This window comes from Triticum urartu, chromosome 7 (genome assembly GCF_003073215.2).
Source record: "Triticum urartu cultivar G1812 chromosome 7, Tu2.1, whole genome shotgun sequence".
Lineage (NCBI taxonomy): Eukaryota > Viridiplantae > Streptophyta > Magnoliopsida > Poales > Poaceae > Triticum > Triticum urartu.
The window spans coordinates 48,960,691-48,978,098 of record NC_053028.1 but is presented as its reverse complement, the minus strand read 5'-3'; the positions used below and the strand labels follow the sequence as shown (position 1 = coordinate 48,978,098).

At 47.1% G+C, this 17,408-nt stretch overlaps 1 pseudogene; it reads left to right on the top strand.

Annotated features, from left to right (window-relative positions):
• The first annotated feature begins 918 nt into the window (after positions 1 to 918).
• LOC125522867 lies at positions 919 to 4,595 on the top strand (annotated as a pseudogene).
• The last annotated feature ends 12,813 nt before the right edge of the window (positions 4,596 to 17,408 follow it).

The following is a 17,408-nucleotide window of genomic DNA, read 5'->3' as shown; positions in this document are numbered from 1 at the left end:
GACCCGTCAACCCTCTGCCTTGTCTCTCCTCCATTGGGTGTTTCCAAACTCATTTTGATAAAGTCGTTCTCCATAAATCATGCTAATCATCGATGCTTTTATTTAGAGAGCTAAAGATGCAAAGTTGACACACTAATCTTTACTCAAGAAGTCTTGAAGCGAGTATAAAAAAAATCATGTAGCTTCACAAACGAATTGTATATGTATGTTGTACTATAGCAATGCCAAAATTATCTTTCCAAACATTGGAAAAAACAAAATACTTATTTGATCATTTTAGAAGAAATGAAAAGGATTACCAAATATATGTGACATGCATTGAAAAACTGCAGATTTTGAATCAGCTTTTGCGTGTATTCATATTCCACTACTATATGATTAGCCATAATAACTAACCGTCCTCCATCAGCTCTCACAAATATAAGGAACTCCTATCCTTGATGCACTAAACTAACTTTCAATTTCATCACGACCAGTTCTTGCCCTCATCGCCCTGCTAGGATGAAAAAGATACTGAAAATAAAGTGATATGGGTACATCAAGCAATGAGGATTACAAATATGGAGAGATGCACTGGAAATTCTCAAAAAAAATAAAGAGGTGTGTTTAGGGCACATCTAGATGTGTTCTAATTATTGCACATCTAAATGAGTGAATCAAGCATAAAGAGAAAGAGAAAAAAAGAAAAAGAAAATATCCACACGAATCTCAACGTAAGATCAATGACATAGGACTTAGATGTGCAATATTTAGAGCACAGATGTGCTTTAGCAAAATTGTAAAGTTTAATATGATGGCCTCGATCTTAATTTATCTCGTGTTGAACGGGGTTAATGGTTTTAGCAGACGGAAACTTAAAGATTTCTTCAGGTTACTGGTGCAGGAGCTGGGTCTGAACGCATCCGAGCGCTTCTTCTCTCCCCTCATCAGTTCCACTTCCACCCCTACGCAGCAGCAGCAGCGCAGCTACTTTCTGCTCGTCCAGTCCCATCTTCCACAGCTTGCAGCTGGCAGCACTGGCAGAGAGTGGTGCACGCCGTGATCCAGTTTCACACCGCCCATCCTCTTCCTTGCACGCTCACCGCCAGTTTCGCATCCGAGGTTGGTCGCCAAAGTGACTTCTTTCCCCGGGCGCCTGCCCTCCATAGACGCCGGCAGGAAGACCGTCGCCCTCGCTCGACCGTGCCGGCTCCAAAGCAGAGTAAATCCTCTCGGATCTCTCCGTCCATTCTCTCCTCTCCGCTCCTCTAAGCCGGTAGATCGGCGGAGCGCTTCTTTCTTGCGCCAAATCCGTCGCTTATTTTTATCTTTTGCTTTTCTTTTTTCTCTTGCTTGCTAGTATCAGCGAGGAACCAGCATCCCGGGCAGCGGCGACGCGACCGTGTTGGACGACCTGCCGGAGTGGCTTGTCGTCGACGAGATCCTCTCCCGGCTGCCTGTCAAGGACGTGTTCCGCTGCCGCGCCGTCCGCAGGTCGTGGCGCAGCGGCACGTCCACCGACGCCTTCATCCTCGGCCACCACCGCCGCCAGCCCTCGCTGCCCATCATCGAGCACGACCATGGCATCAGCCTCCGCCTCCAGTGGTCAGAAGATACGGCCCCTGCTCCGGTACGCAAGCCTCGATATATATGCATGCGCTTCATAACCTGTGACGGGCTCCTCATCTTGTGGCGGGGTTCAGATTTCTACATCTGCAACCCGGCCACCCGCAAGTGCGCCCCGCTGCCGCATCCTCCACGACAACAGTTCATCAGCCCCATCACCGGAGTCGACGTGCTCGGCTTCTACCCGGCACCAGCCATCTGGAGAATACCGGGTGCTCTGGGTGTCGTACGCCTCGTACGCCTCACCCATGGGGACATTCCTCGCCGCTGTTGAGGTTGAGCAGCCTGATTACTTTGTCTTCACCGTGGGATCGGACCAGCCAAGACGCATCCAATGGCCGACAGTTTCAGAAGATGGGTGTCCTGCTGCCCGGTCCAACCATCCACCAATCCATCATCGTGGTAGCCTGCACTGGGCAATGGGTTGCAGCATAACGGTATTTGACACCATAGCCGAGACATTCCGGCAGATGAGCCGCCCGGCACAATTGGGCAGCTACGTGCTATTATTGGATACGGGCGACAACCTTGCTTTGTATGCCAGCACGGCAGCACCGACCATGACCGCGTCACTGTGGATGTCTGGGTGCTGGAGGACTATGATGCACAGATCCGGGGGTTTCGATACCGGATTAACTTGTTAGCGATGGAGGCATCTCCACCGCTTAAGTAGTGGAAATCTATCCCTAGGCTGGCTGTGATCAACGAGCGTGAGCTGTTGATGGCGCAGCGTCCTCATCGTCTGTTGCATTGTGACATTGATGGTGTGTTTTTAGGAAATGTCGAAAGCGAAGAGCATGAGAACCACTTGACGCTTTCTTGGCATCGCTTCCATGAGAGCATGGTTTCAGTCCCATTGTTTGAGGTGCAAGAAGAAGTAGATGCCGTGAGCAACGAGCCTCCTCCATTCGTCATGGTGCTACAAGATGATGCGATGCTCCATCTTAATGGGTTGGACTAGTAGTTTCATGTGCCCTTGGTAGTATCTACCCTATATCTGTATGAACCTTGCTTTCTGTTCTATGTTCTTACTTTTCAGTACTACTAGTAGAACCAAATCGAACACATTGTATTTCTGAAGTAGTACTCTAGTATCATCGCTTCGTATGTATCTTGAACATCGTGCTAATGTATGTTATGAACAATGTGTTGGGCTAAGTCCCTCCACATGGAGGTGTGTTGGCAGCCCAACATCAACCCACACAAGTCCAACACATATGAACCGTTGATCTATTCTGCATCCAACGGTTGTGAGTGTTTCCTGGTGAAGGGAGCAAGGAGCCACCCCATCCCTTGCTGGGTGTGGCTGCCAGTGAGATCACACAAGAAAAAACACAACCTGAGAGAGGAAGAAGAAGAAGCAGAGGTTCTGTCCAGATTTGCTGCATCTGACTAGACAGTGTTCAAGCTGATGGTTGGAGGCTCAAACGTGCTTGGATCGACCCCAAACTTGGTGAGCTCATTCCTTACTTTGAGTACTTCGATCTGGTTAGCTGGTTTGAGGATTGGGTCAATGGAGCATCAGATGTGAGAGTGGTTTTGTCAACTCTGACTGCTGCAGTTTCAGAACAGAGTAGTTTTGGGAGACGAATAGTTTGGGTAGGCAAACGATGTCCGATTGAGCTGAAATTTGGAGGGGATCTCAGAAACTCGTGCGTCTACTTGTCTGCCAAATTTGGTGCTGTTTGGTTCAACGGTTTAAGAGCAGTTTGCAAAACACTGGAGGGTACAGAAGCTGTGTAAACTCTGCTTTGCTGAAATCTTGTCTCTTGTGGTTTTTGTTGTTGTTGTTGCCGGTTGGCAATGTGGAGAGTGTGTTGTAAATCTCTCTAGAGGTTCTAGAGAAGACTTTGTACTCATCATTCTCATAGTAAAGTTGTGTGGATCGGTCGGTCATCCACAGCCGTGGTTTTTTTACGCCTTAAGTTGTGGAGGTTTTTCCACGTTAAATCCCGTGTCACATGTGCATGTTGTTTGTGTTATTCCGCTGCTTACTTGTTGGTTGAACCTGTCCTCAAAGTTCATCACAAGTGAAGGGGGCTGTGTAGTGTGCATATTTGCCGTGTCGGTGAATTTGTGCAGCGCATTGTTGTTGTCCAGCCTCAACAAAGTGGTATCAGAGCCTTGGTTTGCTTGTGCAAATTGCTGAGTTTCTTGTGGTGAAAGATGGAAGTGAATACCAGTAGAATGATATCTTTGAATGGTACAAATTATCAAGCATGGAAGGGCAAGATGGAGGACTTGTTGTATGTGAAAGAATACTGGAAGTCACTGTTCTCCACTGAGATGCCGGAGGGCATTGAGGAAGGTCAGTGGAAGGTACTTCATCACCAAGCTTGTGGGTTCATTCGGCAATGGGTCGATGATAATGTTTTGAACCATATCACTGATGAGACACATGCACGCACCTTATGGCAGAAATTGGAAGAGTTGTTTGCCTGGAAAGAAGGTACAAACAAGATGTTCTTGATCAAACAGTTGATGTGCTTGAGGTACAAAGAGGGCACACTAATTGCAAATCATGTGAATACATTCCAAGGCATTATAAATCAGCTTTCTTCAATGGGAATAACATTTGAAGATGAAGTGAGAGCTTTGCTGCTACTAGGCTCATTACCGGACAGCTGGGAGACCTTTAAGGTCACGGTTTGCAATTCAGCACCTAATGGAGTTGTCACTTGGAATCTTGTGAAAACCAGGGTACTAAATGAAGAATCCAGAAAGGTGGCTGAAGCTAGTTCTTCCTCACATTCAGAGGTGTTGGTCACTCAGTCCAGGGGGAGAAGCAAGAGCAGAGGTCCAGGTAAAGGGGCAGAAAGAGGTAGGAGAAAATCAAAAAGTAAGTTTGCTGATTATGAGTGCCATCACTGCCATTAGAAGGGCCACATTAAGTGGCAATGTGACAAGTGGAAGAAAGACAAGAAGAAAAAGAAGAAGCAAGATCAGAAGCAAGTTGACAGTGATAGTGACACAGAGGGCAACCGAGTTACTGCAGTAGAAGAGGACATCATGCTTGTTATGCATGAAGAAAATGAGGGCAGATTTGGTTCCACTGTTGAGGAGAGGATCACTGTTGTTTCTGATGAAACCGTCAACCTTGTGGATGGTGACGAGATGATTTGGATATCAGACAGCGGTGCTACCATTCATGCTAGATCTCGCAGAGAGCTTTTCACTAACTATATCAGGTGATTTTGGTGTTGTGAAGATGGGGAAAAATGATAGAGTAGCCATTATTGGAAAAGGAGATGTGCATTTGGAGACCGCAAATGGTACAAAGTTAGTCCTCAAATCTGTGAGGCATGTTGAGGCACTTCATCTCAATATCATTTCAGTTGGTTTGCTTGATGGAGATGATTACTTCAGCAGTTTTGGTAAAGGGGAGTACAAGCTCACCAAAGGCAACATGATTGTTGCAAGAGGTAAAATGGTCTCAGTGTTGTATCATGTTCATGCTAAGCTCTTTAGTTCTTCTGTCAACGCATTAGAGAAGGATGATCATTGTGCTTTATGGCACAAGAGACTTAGGCACATGAGTGAGAAGGGGATGACAGTGCTAGCGAAGAAAAAATTGTTGAAGGGTGTGAAAGGAGTTCACATCAAGAAATGTTCAGATTGTCTAGCAGGGAAGCAACACAGAGTTGCCTTCAAGACTCTACCTCCTCACAAGAAGCCCGAGAAGCTAGACTTGATACATTCCAATGTTTGCAAAATGTTGGTAAGATCTCTTGGTGGTGCTAAGTACTTTGTGACTTTTATTGATGACTTTTCCAGGAAAGTTTGGGCCTTCACTTTGAGGACCAAAGATCAAGTACTAGGTGTATTCAAGCAATTCCAAGCCTCGGTTGAGAGAGAAACTGAGAATAAGATCAAGTGCATTCGCACTGATAATGGAGGAGAGTATATTGGGCCATTTGATGCATATTGTAAGCAGCAAGGTATTAGGCATCAATTTACTCCCTCGAAGACACCACAGCTGAATGGTCTTGCTGAGAGTATGAACAAGACAATTGTGGAGAGAGTTAGATGCTTGTTGTCAAGTGCAAAGCTACGCAAACACTTTTGGGGTGAGGCTTTGATGACTGCAGTTTATCTTATTAATCTCTCACCAAGTTACCCTTTCCAGGGAGATGTCCCTAACAGGGTCTGGTGTGACAAGGACGTCTCATATGACCACCTGAAGGTTTTTGGGTGCAAGGCCTTTGTTCATATTCCTCAAGATGAAAGGTCAAAGCTTGATTCGAAGACACGGCAGTGTATCTTTCTTGGTTATGGTGGTGATGAGTTTGGCTACAAGCTGTTTGACCCTATAGCAAGGAAAGTTGTGAGAAGCCGTGATGTTGTGTTTTTTGAAGACCAAACAATTGAGGATATTGTGAAGACAAAGGGGCAGGTTCCTCCTCAGCAGCAGCAAGACATTATTGATTCTGACCCAGTTCTTGCAGCTCCAGCTTATGTGCAAGTTGAAGCAGATGCAGAAGATGTACAAGATGATGTACATGGTGGTGCAGGTGAAGAAGATGCTCCCCAACAGTAACAACAAGAGTATGATGCTGAATTTGATGATCCGGATCAGCAGGAAGCACCAGCACCAGAAAGTCCACCAGCTGCTCCACTCAGAAGATCCAACAGGGGTCGAATTCCTTCCAGCAGGTATCCCTTAGATCAATACATGGTGTTATTATCTGACGGTTCAGAACATGAATGCTTTGCAGATGCAATGGAAGATGAGCACAAGAAGGAGTGGAAAAAGGCTATGCAAGAAGAGATGGATTCCTTGCATAAGAATCATACTTATGAGTTGGTGAAGTTGCCCAAGGGCAAATTTTTTTTTGAAGAACAAGTGGGTCTACAGAATCAAGCAAGAAGAGCACACATCACATCCAAGGTACAAAGCCAGGCTAGTTGTAGAAGGATTCAGCCAGAGAAAAGGCATTGACTATGATGAGATCTTTTCTCCGGTTGTGAAGATGACATCCATCAGAGTAATCCTTGGCATGGCAGCAAGTCTCAACTTGGAGGTTGAGCAAATGGATGTGAAGACTGCATTCCTTCATGGTGAGTTGGAGGAAGAAATATACATGGAGCAACCTGAGGGGTTTCTTTTGAAAGGCAAAGAAGACTATGTGTGCAAGCTGAAGAAAAGTCTCTATGGCCTGAAACAAGCACCAAGACAATGGTACATGAAGTTTGAAACTGTCATGGGGGAGCAAGGTTACAAGAAGTGTAGCTCAGACCATTGTGTGTTTATTCAGAGGTTCTCAGGTGATGATTTCATCATATTATTGCTCTATGTTGATGATATTCTGATTGTTGGCAAGAATGTCTCTAGGATTGCTAAGTTGAAGAAGGAGTTGAGCAAATGTTTTGCCATGAAAGACTTAGGTCCAGCAAAGAACATTCTCGGAATGAGAATTGAGCGAGACAAAAATTGCAACAAGTTGTACTTGTCTCAAGAGAAGTATATTGAGAAGGTACTTCAGAAGTTCAGGATGGAAAATGCTAAAATTGTGAGTTGTCCACTAGCAGCCCATTTCAAGTTGAGCAGAAAGCAATGTCCTACCACTGATGTGCAGAAAAAGGAAATGCATCATGTTCCTTATGCTTTAGCGGTTGGGAGTTTGATGTATGCTATGGTATGTACAAGACCTGACATTGCTCATGCGGTTAGTACTGTGAGCAGATTTATGTCCAATCCAGGAAGACCTCATTGGGAAGCCATGAAGTGGATTTTGAGATATCTCCGGGGTAGCACAAATCTGAAACTTTGCTTTGGTGGTGGTGAAGCCAAGCTGGTTGCTTTTTCAGATTCTGACATGGTTGGAGATGTTGACAGAAGGAAGTCTACTTCAGGTTACTTGGTTACCTATGTAGGGGGAGCGGTGTCATGGCAAAGCAGACTGCAAAAGTGTGTGGCACTGAATACAACTGAAGCTGAATTTATTGCAGTAACAGAGGCGAGCAAAGAGCTATTGTGGCTGAAACGGTTAGCTTGTGAGCTTGGTTTTAAGCAAGACAAGTATGTGTTGTTTTGTGACAACCAAAGTGCTATCCACTTGAGTAAGAATGCAAGATTTCATTCAAGGTCTAAGCATATAGAAGTCCGTTATCATTAGATTCGAGATGTGTTGTATTCCAAGCAAATGCAACTTGAGAAGGTTCACACCGATGACAATGGGGCTGATATGTTGACTAAAGTGGTGACAAGGAAGAAGCTTGAAGTATGCCGCCGGCTTCGTGGCATGGCTGCCGGAAAGCAGTGAGACCCTCCATGATGTCGGGAGGGGGAGTTTGTTGGGCTAAGTCTCTCCACATGGAGGTGTGTTGGCAGCCCAACATCATCCCACACAAGTCCAACACATATGAACCGTTGATCTGTTCTGCATCCAATGGTTGTGAGTGTTTCCTGGTGAAGGGAGCAAGGAGAAAACCCTAGCCACCGCACCCCTTGCTGGGTGTGGCTGCCATTCGTGCGAGTGAGAATGAGAGCACACAAGAGAAAACACAACCTGAGAGAGGAAGAAGAAGAAGCAGAGGTTCTGTCCAGATTTGCTGCATTTGACTAGACAGTGTTCAAGCTGGTGGTTGGAGGCTCAAACGTGCTTGGATCGACCCCAGACTTGGTGAGCTAGTTCCTTACTTTGAGTACTTCGATCTGGTTAGCTGGTTTGAGGATTGGGTCAGTGGAGCATCAGATTTGAGAGTGGTTTTGTCAGCTCTGACTGCTGCAGTTTCAGAAGAGAGTAGTTTTGGGAGACGAACAGTTTGGGTAGGCAAACGATGTCCGATTGAGCTGAAATTTGGAGGGTATCTCAGGAACTCGTTTGTCTACTTGTGTGCCAAATTTGGTGCTGTTTGGTTCAGCGGTTTAAGAGCAGTTTGCAAAACACTGGAGGGTACAGAAGCTGTGTAAACTCTGCTTTGCTGAAATCTTGTCTCTTGTGGTTGTTGTTGCTGTTGCTGGTTGGCAACGTGGAGAGTGTGTTGTAAATCTCTCTAGAGGTTCTAGAGAAGACTTTGTACTCATTATTCTCATAGTGAAGTTGTGTGGACCGGTCGGTCCACAACCGTGGTTTTTTTATTCCTCAAGTTGAGGAGGTTTTTTCACGTTAAATCCTGTGTCACATGTGCGTGTTGTTTGTGTTATTCCGCTGCTTACTTGTTGGTTGAAGCTGTCCTCAAAGTTCATCACAAGTGAAGGGGGATGTGTAGTGTGCATATTTGTCGTGTCGGTGAATTTGTGCAGCGCATTGTTGTTGTCCAGCCACAACACAATGGTTTGTCTATTGCTATACAGAACTGTTGTACTCACTACAAAAAAAAGACACATCCATGACATTTTGGGCCGAATGAAAAAATTTTCTATCATACATATGACACTTCTATGACCATAATTGTGACAAAACCCGGTATCATCATAGATGTGGTGGGCTCCTACTTCTATGACAAAAAATCATGACAGAAAATGGGCTTTTCGTCTTGGGCGGGCCAGAGACGCAACTGCATGACATTCTTTGGGTCGTCCATGACGGAAAAAACCGTGGTAGAAGCAAGGGCGAGGAAATTTTTGGGAAGTTCCCGGTTACGGTGGGAGGTCGGGGGCCGAGCGATGCGCATTTCTCTCGTACATGTATGCGCGTGAGTGCGAGGCGTTGGCTCTAACTGAACCCGAGCGAGACGTTGGGCTCTAACTGAACCCGAACGATTGCACTGCAGGCTACGCGTTACTGAACCCGAGCGATCGATCGATGACTGTTAACTAAACCCGATCAAGCGATTCCTTCGCTACTTCTGCTAACTGAAGCCGATCGATTGGATGAACAGTGAGCGTTGCGGGGGGTTTGGATGAATAGTGAGCGGTGGCGTTGCCTCTGGATGAACAGGACCCCGTGGTGTGGTGGAGGGCTGGATGAATAGTAGACGGTGGAGGGGTGACCGTGTAGGGATGGATGAACAGGACCCCGTGGTGTGGAGGGCTGGATGAACAGTAGACGGTGGAGGGGTGCCCGTGGAGGGGTGCCCGTGGAGGGGTGGTTGAACAGGACCCCGTGGTGTGGAGGGCTGGATGAACAGTAGAAGGTGGAGGGGTGGTTGAACAGTAGCCGGTGGAGTAGCGCGCGGTGAAGGCTGATGAACAGGAGCCCATGGAGGCTGGAGGAGGTCGACGGTAGCCCGTGGAGGCTAGATGAGGTCGACGGTGGAGATGAACAGTATCCCGTGGAGTCCCGTTTTGTGGTACGCCACACCCCTCACGATGAACATGACCTCCGTTTCGACCGTAGCGCTCCAACACAAGTCCGTTTCGTCCGTTTTGCGGTTCGCCACACCCCTCCCGACCAACAGGACCCCCGTTTCGACCGTAGGAGGTCCATTTCCTCCGTTTTGCGGTACGCCACACCCCTCTCGATCAACAGGACCCCCGTTTCGACCGTAGGAGGTCCGTTTCCTCCGTTTTGCGGTACGCCAGACCCCTCCCGATGAACAGGATCCTGTTTCGAACATGGCCGGTCGAACACAAGGCCGTTTCCTCCGTTGTGCGGTACGCCAGGCCTCGTTTCCATCGCCTGTTCCATCCAAGCCCTCCCGATGAACACGACCACGCATTCCGTTCCGACCCAGCCGGTTGGCTCCCACCCGTTCCGTTGCCTCTCGATGGACACGACGCATTCCGTTGCCTCCCGATGAACACGACGCATTCCGTTGCCTCCCCATGAACACGACGACGACGTTGTTTCTCCGTTCCGACCCAGCCATGTCAACGAGCCCTCGCCGTACGTTTGCGCAAGTAGGCGTTCGAGACCCCGCCCGTATGTACACATACGTGGCCGTATTTTCTTTCTTGCACCCTGGCCGCTGTACGTACGTGTGCATGCTACATGCGCGCCTCTACTACGACACGTGTGCGCCTCTACATCGACCAGTATGTACGTACACGTTCGCGACCAGAATGACAATGCTAAGTACGCTTCGACCAGGTGGGTCCCGACTGTTAGGCACTTCTTTGCATGCGAAAATGTAGCTGGTGGGTCCCAGCAGTCAGGGGGGCGAATCGTTTTTTTGCCCGGACGCACTTCCTTGCGTGCGAAGATGTAGCTGGTGGGTCCCAGCAGTCAGGGGGGCGAATCGTTTTTTTTTGCCCGGACGCACTTCCTTGCGTGCGAAGGTGTAGCTGCTGGGTCCCAGCAGTCAGGGGGCAAATTGCTTTTTTTGCACGGACGCACTTCCTTGCGTGTGAAGGTGTAGCTGGTGGGTCCCAGCAGTCGGGGGGCGAATTGTTTCTTTTTCCGGATGCACTTCCTTGCGTGTGAAGATATAGCTGGTGGGTCTCAGTAGTCAGGGGGGCGAATCATTTTTTTCCCGGACGCACTTCCTTGCGTGCGAAGATGTAGCTCGTGGGTCCCAGCAGTCAGGGGGCGAATCATTTTTTTCGCGAAATACGGTGGCCCGTCCGGTGGGTCCCCGTTGTCAGGTGGAGGAATAATTATTTTGCGCGTAATAAGGAGGCACTTCCTTGCGGCTGCCGTGGACCCAGCTATCAGCCTCTCCACGTATAGTCCACGTCCGATGGAAGTCGTTCCTTGACCATGTTGACCATGCCGCGCCGAGAGCACCAGGGTGGTGGGCGACGGCGAGGCCTAGGAAGGGGACGACGCGGAGCCGGGGATGACGCGGCAGTGGATGCACACGCGGAGAGGAATACGAGGGTTTACTGGTTCGGCTGCGCTGCCATCGCCGCAGAATAACAGGGGGTGTGGGTGAGTGAAGGGATGGCCTGCTCAGCGGTGGGAGTAGTAGGGGGGGGGTGAGGCCTCCGTGGCAGCACAGCCGGCCACGGGAGGCAGGAGCAGGCGGCACGACCGACGCTGCTTTGGGCGACTGGAGCAAGAAGACTAGAGGTTGAAAAAGCACGACGGCCGTTGGATGGACATCGTACAGTCACTGTAGCTAGAATCGTTTATATTGACTAAGTTGACAAAGCCCTTGGCACGTCAACTTAGTAGGCCCACAGGTCAGCTTTCGAAACGGTGCGCCCCAGATGTCAGGGGGAGGAATCATTTTTTGGGCGGGTGAAGCTAGAATATCCGAGATTGAAGAAGAAGCACGACATCCGTTGGATGGACATCCAACGGCCACTGCTGCTAGAACCGTTTGTTGACTATAAGTTGACAAAGCCTTGCATACGCGTCAACTCTATTTTTTAGGGGACGCGTCAACTTAGTAAGGCTAGAAGTGTGTGGTAGAGAATTTATAGCCCATTTGAGATTTGTAAGAATGTGTAGCCTATTTTTGAATTCTAATGGAATTTACTACAGCCTATTTACAGTTTGTTAAAAGTACAGCCCATTTCAACCAAGCGTTTAAAACAGAATTCAATAAAATTTCTCACATTTTGATGGGACCAAAATATTTTTATCCGGAAATTTCTAGTCAGATTAAATACAATTTCAATATAAATTTATATTACGTAAAAATCTAACGAAACATTGCGCTCGCAACAATTAATGAAATTAAAATTTTCAATATCCAAAAATAATATTTTATAAAGTAATCACGTGTTTGGTGCATTTTTTTATAGTTATTGCCCAGTTTTTTTAATTATATCCCATTTATTATTTCTTAAAGCCCATTTTCTTGTTAAGCCTAATGCATCCCTCCTAGGAAAGATTTGCAGCCCAGCGGGGCGGAGAATAACAACTTGACCTTGCGTGGGTATTCCTAAAAAAAATTATAGCTGGGCTAGCCATTTTTGGCTTGAAAAAATGGGTTAATTTGACAAATGCCACTCCAAATTTGGCGATTCCAAGAAATGTCACTGCAATTTCCAAACTTTGAAAAATGCCATTTCATACCATTTCTAGTGGCATTTTTCGAAGTCTGCAGTGGGGTTTTTCAAAGTTTGCAAAAATCGCAGTGGTATTTTTCAAAGTCTGGAAATTGCAGTGGCATTTTAATGAATCACCATAATTGGAGTGGCATTTATCTAATTAACCCACAAAATTAATATCTGGGCTGGATATCTGGCCTGGGCTAGACGGGCCACAGCCCGCCCAGTTAATACCTGCAGCGATGTTTTCGTTGTTGTTCAGAGGAGAAAAATTAGTATCTTTGCTAAACATCGTCTGTAGTGCTCACACCTCAAAAAAACAAATACTGCTCGAGCTGCTTGGTCCCAGCTGTCGGCTGCTTCTTGTGCAATTCTCTCGTTTATTGACTACTACATAGGTTGACAATGGTGTGGGACCGTGATGTTAGGAAACCAGGAGGAAGCAAAATAAATTATATATATATAATAAGGAGGCACTTGCGTACGTGAGGCTATGGACCTGGTGGGTCCCCATTGTCATCCTCTCCAAGTAAAGTCATCTCCTCGTCCGCGAGCGCTTTCCGCCCGAAACAGTCAGCATCGCCCGCCCTGCTTCCCGATGCAGGCAATTGCTCCGCCTTCATCAAATGATACAAGTGTCGTCCATCTGCCGCCCACATTAATGATACGCGGTTGCCGAGGCGGCTACTCTGGCGCCACACGTCCGTCCCTCCGCACGCCCAACATTGCTATATAAACTGCTGCGCCGGCCATAGCTGCAGTCGTCCGCATCCGTTCCCTTTCTCCTGTCCACACCACTACTGCCCACCATAGCTTCCTCGCGCTCCAGCGCTCTTCGGGACGGGCGGACGACGGACCACAAGGAGATGGTAGCCATTGCTGCCGACCGGCTGGCCGGCAGGCAGCCAGAGGACGATGACGTCCCAATGGAGAACATGGTAGTCGACGATCCGGCGCCAACCCCCTCCTCCGCGCCATCCTCGCCGGTGCATTGCACCATGACCATCGGCGAGGCCCGTGCCCAATATATGGACAGTGTGAGGCAGATGCGTGAGGAGCAGTTCCGGGAGGCGCAGGCCGACGCCGCCTACAACCAGCATCTCCTCCAGGAGCACCTGCAGGCGGAGGAGCAGATCGCCGCGGAGTGGGCGGAGCAGGAGGCGCTGCTCGACTCGTACCGCTTCGCCCCCAAGGGCCGCCTCGAGCGCTGGCGGTACCGCATGCGGGTGGCGGAGGCTGCAGCAGCCTACAAAGAGGCTAGCAAAGAGGGCGATGAAGCGGGCGAGGCGCTATTTGGCAAGATCGAGGACGAGGCAGAGGACAATGCCAGCTCCGACGTGTCCCCGCTCTGCTGGCGTCGACGAGGCCCTGCTCCGCCGAGGCCTCGCGGTGCGAACAACGAGGCAGAGGACATCGCCGGCTCCGCCAAGGCCCCGCCCCGCCAACAACGAGACAGAGGACATCGCCGGCTCAGCTGAGGCCCCACCCTATCGGCAACACGGGGGAGGATTTCCACCGCTCCGCTGAGGTGCCACCCGCCGGCAACGAGACAGAGGACATCGCCGGCTCCGCCGAGGCCCCGCCCCGCTGCCAACGAGGCCGCGCCACACAGAAAATGAGGAAGAGTAGAACACAGTAGGTCGCCACCGCTCGGGTCCAAGTAAGGCCACCGCTGCTACCCTCCGGTTGAAGCCAAGCTAGGCGGGTTGACCATTGACGGCCGGTTAGCTTCTTGGCGGCGACGTGGAGTCGGAGAGCTGCGCTGGAGAAGAATGTTGTTTCTACTTAACTGCTGGTGCAGTTGGCTGACTGACACGTGGGCCCAACATGCCACATGTCAGTTACGCACCTGCACCTGCAGTTAAGTCACTGAAGCTTCTGTTCGGCTCAGCGGGACACAGGTGGGTAGCTTCGGTTAATTAATTATACCTCCAGCGCACCCCTTTTTAGTTGAAGAATGTATGAAATGTAATGAAATCCGGCATGTTTATATGAAATCCGACCGTGTATGAATGAATTTATTTCGATTAGTTCGAATTCCTGTATCACTGGCATTGTATGAACATGCAAAACAATACGTACTAGCATTATTCCTAGGGTGATCACCTCATTTGCAGCAGTTTCACATGTACTCCCTCCGGTCCTTTCTAGTCTGCATACAAGTTTTGTCTGTAGTCAAAGTATCTCTACTTTGACCAATCTTATACAAAAAAGTATGCACTTTCATAATGTGCGAAGTAAAAAGGAACAGAAGGAGTACAAAGAGTTTGAGCAGCTTTTTAGCATTTCTGTACATTGCAATCAAACACACAGGCCTGGCAATTCATAGAGAACATTCAAAACAATCGATGATTATGCATCTCAGCGACTCACATGTCAGAGGCAATATTTACTTCACAACTAAAGAATAAAGAAAAAAATTGATCGACGCTGCTGACAGCAAAGGGCGTCCCATTCGAAAATATCAAACGCATGTCTTGCTAAAATCAATGAGCAAAATTTGACAAGGTTGTCCCATTCGAAAATATCAAATGCCTACGATTGTGGAATGGGCAGGGTTTGCCATCAGTTCGGACGTTGACATGGCACCTCGTGCTAAATAAACCAGCTGTTCTTTTTGTGCAGTTCCACCAAAATCAACCAAATTCACGCGTAGCTTGTATGATTTCGCCCTTATATGTTGCAACACCTTGAACTTATCGGCACCTCCTTTCTTGTGGTGGAAATGAATGATTCGATGTATTCATGAACATTTTGTGCAGTTCCCATTGAAATCAAGCTGAGCACCCCTGTTTGCACAAATACAAAAAAGTGATTAGTATAAAGCAAACTGTACTATGAATTGACAGTTTCAACAGGCACATACATGGTCCATGTAGAGCACACTTTTAGAAAAATGGAACTCACCAGAAAGAATCCTAGAACAACATTGTACTCGTGCATCACAGCAAAAAAAATGGAGATTTGTCAGTCCTTCTGAGCTGAAGTTAGTTTGGTCTTGTGGGGAGTAATGTAACCATCCTTCAACTGCTCCTTCTGATGAGAAGATAGACAGGGCTTCTTCATCCTGGCATAATCGGAACTAGTCACTTCACGTACTCCATATTCTTCTTCAGAGGAAGATGATCCTGTTGTGCAAACACAAGAGGACTACTAAATGCTAGCATCCCTATTTGCTCGAAAAAAAGGAAAGGAAATATTTAAAACAACACAGATGAAGCACTTCTCAAGGACAATACCACTTTTTCATGACAGTATCTAAACAGTAGCACAACACCAATAGAGATGACAAAGCTCAATCATATGGATGAAATCAGTGGGCGAGTACCAACCTTTGTTAGGAGGCTTATTGTGTAGAGCATACAGATGAAGCACTTCTCCGGAACCATCTCTTGCTATCTACGGTGGTGGCCATGCTTACTATATACTCCTCGATTAGTTTAATGTTTCCAACATCTTCTTGTGTAGTTCCACTAAAATATATGGTATCTTCAAAGAAGATCCCTGTTTGCACAAGTAGAGATAATTACATATTACATTAAGAGTGGCATCAAATCAGTGGCAAAACAATTGCTCGTTCCAGCCATAGCAATAAATTAAGATGCAAAACTATATCATTTCTTGTGTCATCACAGTTCTAGTGCTTCATTACAGCAGCGGGAGTTGATTTTTGTTTTTCTTTCGCTTGTTCTTCCCCTTCATCACTTGGTTCAATAACAGACAAGCTTCACCTTCAATGTAAGATTTGGCATGTCAATTAGGGAGCACAAGTATAGTACTAAACTTAATTTTCTGATGAAAGTGGCAAAATACATGCCAGCAGTTGTGAAATATCCTTATCTTACCTCAATGGGTATTACTGTATACATACAGATTGGAAGTCTTGTCTCCATTTGTGTAGTTCACTAAAATCAAGCAACATTATTATACAAGTAGCACAACATATGAAAGCACACTGTAGAATCATGTGAAAGAAGACTAGTACTGACCTCTCATGATGTGGAATTCAAACAACTCACAAGAAGAAGATCTGAACCAAATTCGCCTTAACGGATAGGAAGTAAGATCTCCTCTTGTGCAGTTCCACTAAGATCAAGCAATCAAGCAACGTTGTCGGTGCGACATTTCGGTTGAACTGCACAAAACACTCTTAAAACAAAAGTGTTTTGTGCAGTGCAACAAAAGGTCACAATGGCAACGAGGTAAAGTAGATAACCCTATTTACATAGAGGTGCAAAGGAAACAATTAGTGGTCAATAACGGTGGATGACACAGAAGCCAACAAAAAGAAGCATCTACCTTATCTAAATGGGAAAGAAAGCAAGACAGTAGCATTTCTCATAACAGGGACTACGGATTAAGCAAAGATTGGCTAAGGACGAGGTGACGATGCACGTGGGAAACGGTTCCAAAGTCGATGTGATCACGGTCGGCACGCTACCTCTACATCTACCTTCGGGATTAGTATTAGACCTAAATAATTGTTATTTGGTGCCAGTGTTGAGCATGAACATTATATCTGGATCTTGTTTAATGCGAGACGGTTATTCATTTAAATCAGAGAATAATGGTTGTTCTATTTATATGAGTAATATCTTTTATGGTCATGCACCCTTGAAGAGTGGTCTATTTTTATTGAATCTTGAGAGTAGTGATACACATATTCATAATGTTGAAACCAAAAGATGCAGAGTTAATAATGATGGTGCAACTTATTTGTGGCACTGCCGTTTAGGTCATATCGGTGTAAAGCGCATGAAGAAACTCCATACTGATGGGCTTTTGGAACCACTTGATTATGAATCGCTTGGTACTTGCGAACCGTGCCTCATGGGCAAGATGACTAAAACACCATTCTCCGGTACTATGGAGAGAGCAACAGATTTGTTGGAAATCATACATACAGATGTATGTGGTCCGATGAATATTGAGGCTCGTGGCGGATATCGTTATTTTCTCACCTTCACAGATGACTTAA